Source organism: Lygodium microphyllum, chromosome 10 (genome assembly GCF_053477565.2).
Source record: "Lygodium microphyllum isolate KBCC chromosome 10, Lygodium_microphyllum_v1.1.10, whole genome shotgun sequence".
NCBI lineage: Eukaryota > Viridiplantae > Streptophyta > Polypodiopsida > Schizaeales > Lygodiaceae > Lygodium > Lygodium microphyllum.
In genome coordinates this window covers 62,872,309-62,882,955 of record NC_141144.1, presented here as the reverse complement: position 1 = coordinate 62,882,955, position 10,647 = coordinate 62,872,309, and positions in this window count along the sequence as shown.

Sequence of the window (10,647 nt, the reverse complement as noted above, 5' to 3'; positions counted from 1 at the left end):
CATGTTTCAACTCGTTGATCATGCGCCAGCCGGATACTTGCACTAAATACCTGGCACTACAACAAAAAGGCCTCATAGATGCACATTTAGACGCGATTTTTGAATATAGAGAAATTCTTACGGGCGCGTCTACTCGCCCGTCTATTTGCGCATCTACCATTTTGCGTTTATAATCGCATGTATCAACGAATTTACACACACAAATAGACGTGCAATAGACGCACATATACATGCGCATATAGACACGCTGGTAGACGCGCTTTTACAAGCACTGATAGACGCGAACGGAAAACAAAAAATGTCATTTTTTTAAAAGATATTTAATTTCTTTTTTTAATTTGAATTATGAAGCGCAGCGCATATAGTCTACATTATAGACGCACAAATAAACGCGAATTATCTGCAATTTAGATGCGTTGATAGATGCACAAAATAGAACTGGAAAAAAAAACTAGAGATGGTTTTCTTTTCCCCCTGCCATACATCAGATTGTGTATTTGGGAAAAAGACAATGTATCTTACGGGCAGGAGAATTGAAAATAAAAGTCCATGTATTCATTATATATCAAAGCATTTACAAGGGAAGTTTAAGTGCTTGCGACCTAAAGCATGGCCGCAAGCAGTAGGCTCAAAGAGATATTATACATACACAAGAAAAGAAGGCCTCATGAGGAGGTATGGTGCTCCTCTACGAATCTGAAGAGGAAATATCTTCGTTAGTACCACCATGGCTACTAGCGTCACTATCCCCCTCCTCGCTATGCTCCACATCCGGGTTCGCCTATACACACAAAAGATCAGGGTTTCTTACATAGACAAGGTGGAGAAAAAGTTATAATTAGTGATACTTCTAATAGGAAAGTAAGAAAAACATACCTCCTCTAGCTGTCAAATCCTCATGGCCCGGTTGTATTGGTCCTCAGTGATGAGACCTTCCTCATAAAAGTGAAGCCATGTCGTTGCGTGGTTATGGCCTCGATGGCAACCTACCTCTCTAGGAGTAGGTGTCCTACCAACAATGATAGTCTGCAAAACATTTAGAGATATACAAACAATTATGAGTCACAATATATTAGACTAAAATATATAAAGAATTGAAAGAAATATAAATTTAAAAAACCTAGAAATCAAAATATACTTACAAACTGTGCCTCCTACGACTCTCTGCCGCCCGATCCATAATGCGACGATCCCATTGTTTCCATTTGGATTCGTCGCGCCTCTGTGTGCTGGTGACTCTTCACTTTCTCAGTTGTTTTCTTCTTGGCTTTATTCCACTCTATGCAGTGGCACATAGGTGGTTGGCTATATGCTCCATGCCCCTCCTCTAGCCTCCGCAGTGAGTCCCTGGCCCGTGTCATGAGGTGGGATCTTTTGTTGTGAAGCATATCCCTCACTTTTGTACGTCCCCAATCATCCGAGAATCACTGACCCTCAGGATTTGGGTACCTCCTATGGACTGCCCTCAACACCTCCTACCACAAGCCGCTTTTCAGATTTTTGAAGGCAATGAAACAATCTTTATACGTCGCATGCACGACGCTCCTCATATACGCCATTACATCCCTTCCCTCATCATCATGAAAGATGCCACCAGCATCTGTAACTCTATAGTACTGGCATACAACCTCCTCTACGTGATCTACTGGTGAGGGCGATCGCTCGCCACCTCCTAGGCAACCCCTACACAAGCCTCATCCTCCCCCTCGACTCTCCCTCCTCCCTCTCTGTCGACTACCCTCTGCCTCACAGAACGCACGAGCTTCTGCAGATGCACGTACTTCTGCAGATGCTTGTGCTTCAGCCGATGCACGTGGAGCACGTGGAGTGCCTGCAAATGGAGTACCTGCATATGGAGTACCTGTATGTGGAGTACCTGCATGTGGAGTCTGGGAAGTAGTGACAGGCAAAGATGCTAGAGGCGTCCTAGACATGACACTGAACACCTCATCCATTGTGGGAGAGCGGCCAAGGTGTTTGGTCGTCTCTCCCATGAAGTCTTCCCTACTAGGAAAACCTCCAAAAAATGCATTGACCCCCCTGCCAAAGGAGGTCAATGTATCATTCATGCGATCCACATCTGGGTCATTGCTAGATGAACCAGGATACGACATCTGCAAAAAAAACATAGGAAAAAGACAAATTTATTTGCATACAAAAAATCATATATTACCTACATTTTCAAAAAGCTTTCTTTAGACATTGAGCATAACACTTAAGTGCTAATGCTTCTCTTAAACAAGAAAACTGATAAACACAAACATGGGATTGGTCACATTCATCATTGCAAAAATATATTGTTTACTATCAGAACTGGGAGACCTGGCGCATGTATCCCCACGTCTAAATTGCAGATTAGATGCGCCCTCAGATGCGCTCCAGAGTGAACCTTTTGTCTAGGGCGTCTATCTGCACATCTAAGATGCAGCACAGACGCACTGTCAGACGCACATCCCAGGTCAATGCGCGTGTATAATCGTGTGTAGACTACATGTCAATCTTCTGTGCAGCGCATGTATCATCGCGTGTACACTGCAGAGCACACGCGCCAGTACACGCGCTCTAAGACACGCCCTCACACGCTCTGAGAGGAAACATTTTTCGCGTCTATGTCTGCGTCTACACTGAGATGTAGACGCGCTCGGTCGGCCGATTTTAGGCCGACGACCGCCATTGATGATTTACAAAATGCAATACATAATGGAATCACAAATCCTAAATAAACAGACAGAGCAAAGAGAGGAAGAGAGAAACAAAGAGAGAGAGAGAGAGAGAGAGAGAGACTCACCTTGGGTGTTTGGTGTGGCGGGTGGTGGCGCTTCTTCCTTCTCCTTCTTCCTCTCCTTGGTAAGTTACCCTCCCTTGATGCTTGCTTGCTTGCTTGCTGCTTCTTCTTGTTCTCCTCTTTCTTGTTCTCTCTTTCTTCCTCTCCTTGGCTTTCCTTTTTCCCTTCTTGTGTGTTTGAAATGAAAGAAGAGGTGAGTCATGAGGAGGTGAGGCATGAAGAGACTAGGTGAGACATGAAGAGACTGCATGTCGGCTAAACTCAAGCTTCAGAACCGCAAAAAACGCAGGAAAGGAAAGGCGCAGTTTGAAAAGAAATGATTTAAGTATGGTTTGAATTTTGACGTGTACGTCTATTTTTGCGTGTATATGTGCGTCTATTGTTCAGATAGACGCGAGTATAGATGCGAATATAGACGCGTAGTTAAACGCAGATATAGACGCGCATTTGGGATTTTATCATAATTTTTTATTTTTAACATAAGTTTTGATAGTGAATTCTTATCATAAGTTTTAATGTATTTATGATTATTTTTGTGTATTTAAAATTCAGATCTTATGTAAACATATGAATGACAAATATTTTGATGTTGTCATGAATTAGGTTTAATCATGTCAACGTCGTCATCACCTAATGCAGTGCAAGCTGGTGAGTCAATGAGCACATCCTCAAGTGAGGATGAAACACTGGGTCTTCATAATCGAGATGCATGGCTACGATGAAAAACTAAATGCATGTGTGATCATTGTCGAGGGTGTATTTTTCGAGCACGTCAAATTGCAATGTCACATCTCAGCTTGTATGGAGAATGGGACCGAGAAAAAACACCGGTATTCATTGTTTTTTTTTACCACTAAGATTGCATATCTATGTTATGGGAATTATATATCAACCTACATGAAACTCCCTTTTGTGGTTGAGCAGGATGCGGTGCCATATCCTCATATGCTCCCTCCTGGGTGTCGAGAGGCTGCAAAACGTCAACGCGAGGAGGCATAGTCTTCAAGAAGAGTAGAGACTGACGACCATGATAGTAGCCCTCATGAAATGCCCCATCAAGTCATAGAGGATGAGATTTTGGACAACATGGTACACCATCTATTTTCGCAACCGGTTCAGGGAGAAAGTCACTCTACAAAGCCAGATGATCCACTATATGTAGCATCATCTACTCCGTTGTATGAAGGTTGTACGTACTCCGTTCTTCATGCGTCCCTCGAGATACTTAACTTGCAAACAATTTATGGATGGAGTAATGTCAGTTTGGATGTGTTATTGAAATAGGTATCAATTCAGTTTGGCTTATGAATCATAATATTAATTGTTAATTCTATTTTGAAATCAGACAGAAATATATGTTGGTGGTTTTTTAACTCACTTTTAAAAATATATGTAGGTTATTATCACAAATGCTTTCAAAAGGAAACAAATTGCCAACTAAGAGAGAGCAAGCAAGACATTACTTGACATCTCTGGAAGGCCTCGATTATGTCAAGATCCATGCATGTGTCAATGATTGTGTCTTATTTCGTGGGATTCATGAGTTCACACGAGAGTGTCCTATTTGTGGCGAATCAAGATACGAAGTGGAGATGAAGTAAATGGATGTGCCTCGTAAGGTTTTGCGACATTTTCCGATTGTTCCACATATAAAACTTATGTTCAAGTGTAAGTCTATTGGAAAGCTCATGTCATGGCATGCTAGTCATCGTTCAAGTGATGGAAAATGGAGGATCCCTGCAGACACACCCGCATGGCAACATATAGATAATTTGTTGCCCGTTTTCAAAGAAGAGCCAAGAAATTTGAGATTTGGTTTAGATATGGATGGAATCAATCCATTTGGCATCAAAAGCACATCATACAGTGTATGGCCAGTGGTATTGGTGAACTATAATATTAAAGAAGGTTATCTACGACAATCATCATCGATTTCTTCCTATTGACCATCCCAAATATGTTCTCTCTACTAATGGAATGAATCCACAATCTCTAACCATTCGAGATTGGAAGGAGAGATGGATTAATGCCGACAGGCACCCTTCACTCGGCATGAGTCGGTAAGAAGTGCATTTCTCTCGATTGACTTAAAAGTATTTAGCATGATGAATTGTTTACATAATATATTATTTGTTTGTTAGGTTCTCTATATTTTTTCATCTTCCGTACTGGACTGAACTCAAGATCAATCACCTGTTGGACCCCATGCACATATTCAAAAATGTTGTATCTACATTATGAGATCACTTGATAGGGGCTCGTGATTCAGTTAATGTAAGGGAGGATTTACATAACATTGGTCGCATGAGACGATCCTGGCTACGCATTGGACCCAGAGGAAAGATTGAGCTACCCCATGCACCTTGGATGTTGTCAAAGAACGAGGAAAAAATAGTAAAGGAACAAATATATAGCTTTCGAACACCCACAGGATGTATGAGATGTCTCAAGGGAGCCTTCATAAAGAAAAAGAAAAGAGGTGTGGAGCAACTATCTGGTTTGAAGTCCCACGATTGGCACAAAATGATTCAAGTAAGGGTATCTCTAACCATGAATATAGTAATTAGTGGAGTAACTATGTGTAAACTTTGGGGTATGATGACTTTTTCCTCAACTAATCATTTGATCTATGAATATTGTTTACATTCAGTTCGTACTTCCTACTAGCATATCCCATTGTGTATCCAAAGATGTACGTGATATCATTTACAAGATGGGAGAGCTTGTGAGGTGTGTATACATTGTATTTTTTCATTATATATCTTTGAATTTTTCACAAAAATAAACAATTCTCAAATACATCTTGACAGATATGTGAGCTCGAAGAAAATTGATCCAAACACATTGCAAGATGCTCGAGTATTATCTGTTGAGGTGGTTTATTTGGTGGAGGAAATTTTTCCTCGATCCATTTTGACTACTCAATTACATTTACTCGTACATTTGATTGATGAGATCGCACTTTGTGGAGTAGTTCATGTAAGGTGGATGTTTTTTCTTGAGTGCTTCATGAAAATCTTGAAAGATTTTGTGAGGCAAAAAGCACGGCCTGAGGGAAGCATGGCCGAGGGTTGGTTAGTGTAATCATCCCTTGTTTATATCTCTGAAGATATTGCTGAAGTGGATCCCTCTCAACCACGACTATGGAAAGATGATGAAGACTTGAGGATGACCTCTATAGTACCTCAAGGAAAAGGAATGAGTAAAGTGCTAACAAAAGAAGAACTTCGTAAGTTAAATAGTTTTTGTGTGCTCAATAGTGATGTAATGAGCAAATGGGTGACACTATATAATGAACCAAGGGCAAGAAGAAAAAGAGAAAGACAAGAATTTTGCACTAGATATGGAAATAATGTCTCATTTCCAAATCATCTAAATGCGCTCCCACGTCATATTGATATAGATTGGTTACATGAGGAAATGGAGAGAATGAAAAAAGAGGAGGAAATTAATATATCGCAAGAAGAGTGGGAATACGCACGAGGTTACTTATCAAAGGTGAGACATACTATCAATTAATTTGTTTCTATAAGTTTTATTTTATATAAATAATTGACATGTTTGGTCTTTTATCTTTTACTACTAGTGCATATTATTCAATACACTTTGGTGTGAGGGTAAACATCTTCGAACTCAACGTATAGATGAAAAGAGAAATACCCAAGATTGTGATGTCCTTGCTCACTTCGAGGATGCCAATGGTACCATGGAAGGTTATTGTGGCTTAATCCAAGATATTCTGAAGCTTGACTTCAGACGGGGACTTCAGACTATTCTTTATATATGTACTGGATGTGAAGTGGTTTAAAGAAGTGGTAACAAATGGTGAGCATTGCACAATCAGACGTCATCCAAGTGGTTTTGTAATCATTGACTCTACAAAATTTCACCAAAACAAGAATGACACATTAGTACTACCTCAACAATGCGAGCAGGTATATATGCAAAGGCTAATTTTTTTTATATGTATACATGTGATACATATACACAATATAATAAGTACTTAAGTTTTTTGCTTTTGTTTTTCAAATATAGGTTGTGTATCATCCAATGGTAACCAATAACCAATGGTGGTATGTCATCCCTATATCTAATCGTTCAAAACCAATATATGGTAATATTACCGACATGGAGATAGCAGATGACAATCCAACAATTAATGATGATGTGCATGATGAAACCATAATGGATGATATGCGTGATATAGTACAAGATGAACCTCGCGAGGATGTTCAAGGAAATGCAGAAGAAGACAATAATGTGATTGTCGATGATATTGATGAAGTTATTGAGTAATATAGCAACACATCTGATAGTGGGATAGACTTATTTGTTTCGTTACCTCTTGGTAACATAGACTTAGAAGTAGATAGTTTAGCAAGGGCTCATCTCATTAAAGATGAGATGGATCATTCACTGTAACATACTTAATTTGCTTATTGATTCAATGTGTATTCCTAATTCTATGCTTTTTATCATGCGCACACGTGCATACTCAAGAATCAATAGTCAATTTTAAAGCTAAATTGAATTTTCCATAATAAAAAGGAAGTATCTTTTATCATCTTCAAGTACGTAGAGAAATTACGAGATACATATTGCAATGCTTGCTACTAATTGTAAGGTTTCTGTCGCTTGCCGCTAATTACTTATATCAGGCTTGTCAACTAGAGGAACTGCCATTCATTAGAGAGCAATGAAAAAGTAATTATTAACTCTATTTTTTTAATTCAATGATTCAATATGTATTCTTAATTCTATGGTTTTTATCATGCGCAAATGTGCATGCTCAAGAATCAATTTCAGGTGGTTAAATAATTATTAACTTTGGTTTTTTAAGTATGTGAATTGCTAATTTTAGGTGGTTAAATAATTGTGTCTGCTGATGCGTCTATATTAGTGTCTATTTGCGCGAATATATAGACGCAAAATTTGCGTCTATTTACACGCACGTTTACATGTACTTATAGACGCTCTGATAGACGCGCCCGACTTTGTGTGTCTAACATGCGCGTCTATGTCTCATTTCTATTGTAGTGTGGGCCTTCTGATGATCATGATCATGTGGGTTGATGCAATTTTCAAGCAACGATCTGTCGCGGATTCTGGTAGGAGGTCCAGCTTGCTGCAGGTTGTTGTTGCTACTGTATTTCTTAAGTATTATAAACGAAGACGATAGAGTAGAATCAAAGGGCGGCCTGAAACGTATATTGTTCTTCTTGCATGAAGATGTAGCTGTTTGATCGGCACTGTTGCTCGTATTCTGGTCGGCATGATCGATGACAGGCAATAGCTTTGTGAAAGCAATGAGTTTGGATGCATCGTACAGCATGCTGTCACAATCCCATCGGGCATCAGCAGCTATGGCCACCTCTGCGTCTTCTTCTTTTTCATTTTCTGCTTCTTTACGGGCGTCATCTTCTTCTTGGAAGTTAGTTGTATAGTGTTCTACGGCAGCTTCTCGTCGTGACTGCTCCGTCATTGGTTTATAATATCCTGGAGAGAGAAACAGACAGACAGACAGACAGACAGACAGATAGAGATAGAGAGAGGAGTGGACAGTTGAGAGGACAGGAAGAAGTAGGAGAGAGAGAGAGAGACAGATAGACAGAGAGAAGACTGGACAGTCGAGAGGACAGGAAGAAGTAGAGAGAGAGAGAGAGAGAGAAAGAAAGAAAGAAAGAAAGAAAGTTATATTAACGTCTTCTAAAGACCAAAACTGGCCTATGAGACAAACTGTGATACAACTGATGAGGTCCAGCTATCCAAAATAAAAGTACTGAATGAAAAGCTAAAAACTGGAAACTAAAAATACAGTGATGTGAGTGTGATAAGTGTCGTGTATGTGTATGTGCGTATGTAGCTCTGGTACTCCAGATAATGGCTACAAAAGGGGAACAAATGTCGGCTGTGATAGGGGAAAAACTGTCGGCTCTGATAAAGTGGTGCGATCTGTATATGTAACAGATGCAGGGAGATATACTATCCTAGGATGTAGTAGCAGTCGTCGAAGTCGCTAATAGCAGGTGATCCCTCCTGGATGCAGGATGTGGTACATCGGCGGTGGAGAAAGAGCAAACTGGAGATCTGAGATCCAATGTGTCGAGTGTCATCGGATCTTAGTCTGCTGTCAATGTAGACCAAGAATCCTCCGGATCTCCTGTCGAAGAGAGGACTGTACAGTCGAGAGGACAAGAAGAAGTAGAAGGGGGGAGAGAGAGAGAGAGAGAGAGAGAGAGACAGAGGACTGGAGTCTGGACAGTCGAGAGGAGAGGAAGAAGTAGAGAGAGAGAGAGAGAGAGAGAGAAAGAAAGAAAGTTATATTAATGTCTTCTAAAGACCAAAACTGGCCTATGAGACAAATTGTGATACAACTGATGAGGTCCAGCTATCCAAAATAAAAGTGCTGAATGAAAAGCTAAAAACTGGAAACTGAAAATACGGTGCTGTGAGTGTGATAAGTGTCGTGTATGTGTATGTGCGTATGTAGCTCTGGTACTCCAGATAATGGCTACAAAAGGGGAACAAATGTCAGCTGTGATAGAGGAACAACTGTCGGCTGTGATAAAGTGGTGCGATGTGTATATGTAATAGATGCAGGGAGATATACTATCCTGGGATGTAGTAGCAGTCGTCGAAGTCACTAATAGCAGGTGATCCCTCCTGGATGCAGGATGTGGTACATTGGCGGTGGAGAAAGAGCAAACTGGAGATCTGAGATCCAATGTGTCGAGTGTCATCGGATCTCAGTCTGCTATCGATGTAGATCAAGAATCCTCTGAATCTCCTGTCGGTGTGGCTGTGGGGTCCGAAACCCACGGATCCTCGTGCGGCATTGGGTACGCTGGTCCTCAGCCTGTTGTGGTGTGAGCCTGGAGGTCTGGCTGGAGGCTGGTACAGTTGCTCTCACCCTGTCTGTCTGAAAGAACTGTGTAATAGTCGTCTGGGTGGGCCCCTCTCTGACTGGGACCCGCTGTGTGCTCTGTTCTCTGATGTGCCATGCGTCTCCTAGAAAACGGCCAAATGATCTCTAATCCATATCAGTCATACATCCCTAAGAAGAGAGGCAATGATGCCAATGCACATGAATCCCAAAGAAGAGCCTAGGACACAGCGGCAAAGCCTCATGAAAAGATTGACTTTTCAACCATCCAGCTCGTCACAAAAAGCTTGCCATCGTGAGTAAGTGGACCCTCTTTGCCACGCAGACTGGAGGTGTGCTGGCGATCAACTTCTCACAAAACTTTTGCTGGCGGTATTTCACATGCTCGCACACAATCTCTCCATCAACTTTCTCTCTATTAAAAACCTTACTTTATCACTAGCTCTCATTTAACCTTCCCTTCGGTACCTAGGGGAGAGGGTAAGAACTTAACCCCTCGGATGCCTAAAGGAGAGGGTTAGACTTAAGTTATGGTACCAACATGCCTTTTCTACAGTCCGAGCAACACATCCAAGCCAACAACAGAGCTAAGCCCATGGGAGAAACACCTATGGCAACACATCTACAACATGGAGGTAAACAATATGGTATTCAAGGATGCATTGGCCAAAATATGCATGTGCTTATTTGAGCTAGAGAAAAAATTGGCAATCAAGGTAGCTATTGCAAATAAGAAATTTGAAGAAGAAATCAAAGAAATGACAAGAGTCAAGAGGAGGTACGAAAGGAAATTGAAACAAGTATATAATAGACAAGAAGATTGCACATCTAGGAGGCTTTTCTAAAGAGTGGCATGAAGAAAGGCAAGTGAGATGAAGACCATCTAGCATTTCAAAGTCATATGGGTTGTAGACCAAAATAAGATAGCTGTTGGAAAAGCACTCGTTAATCTTGGCTGGTACCATGGGGTACCACTGTT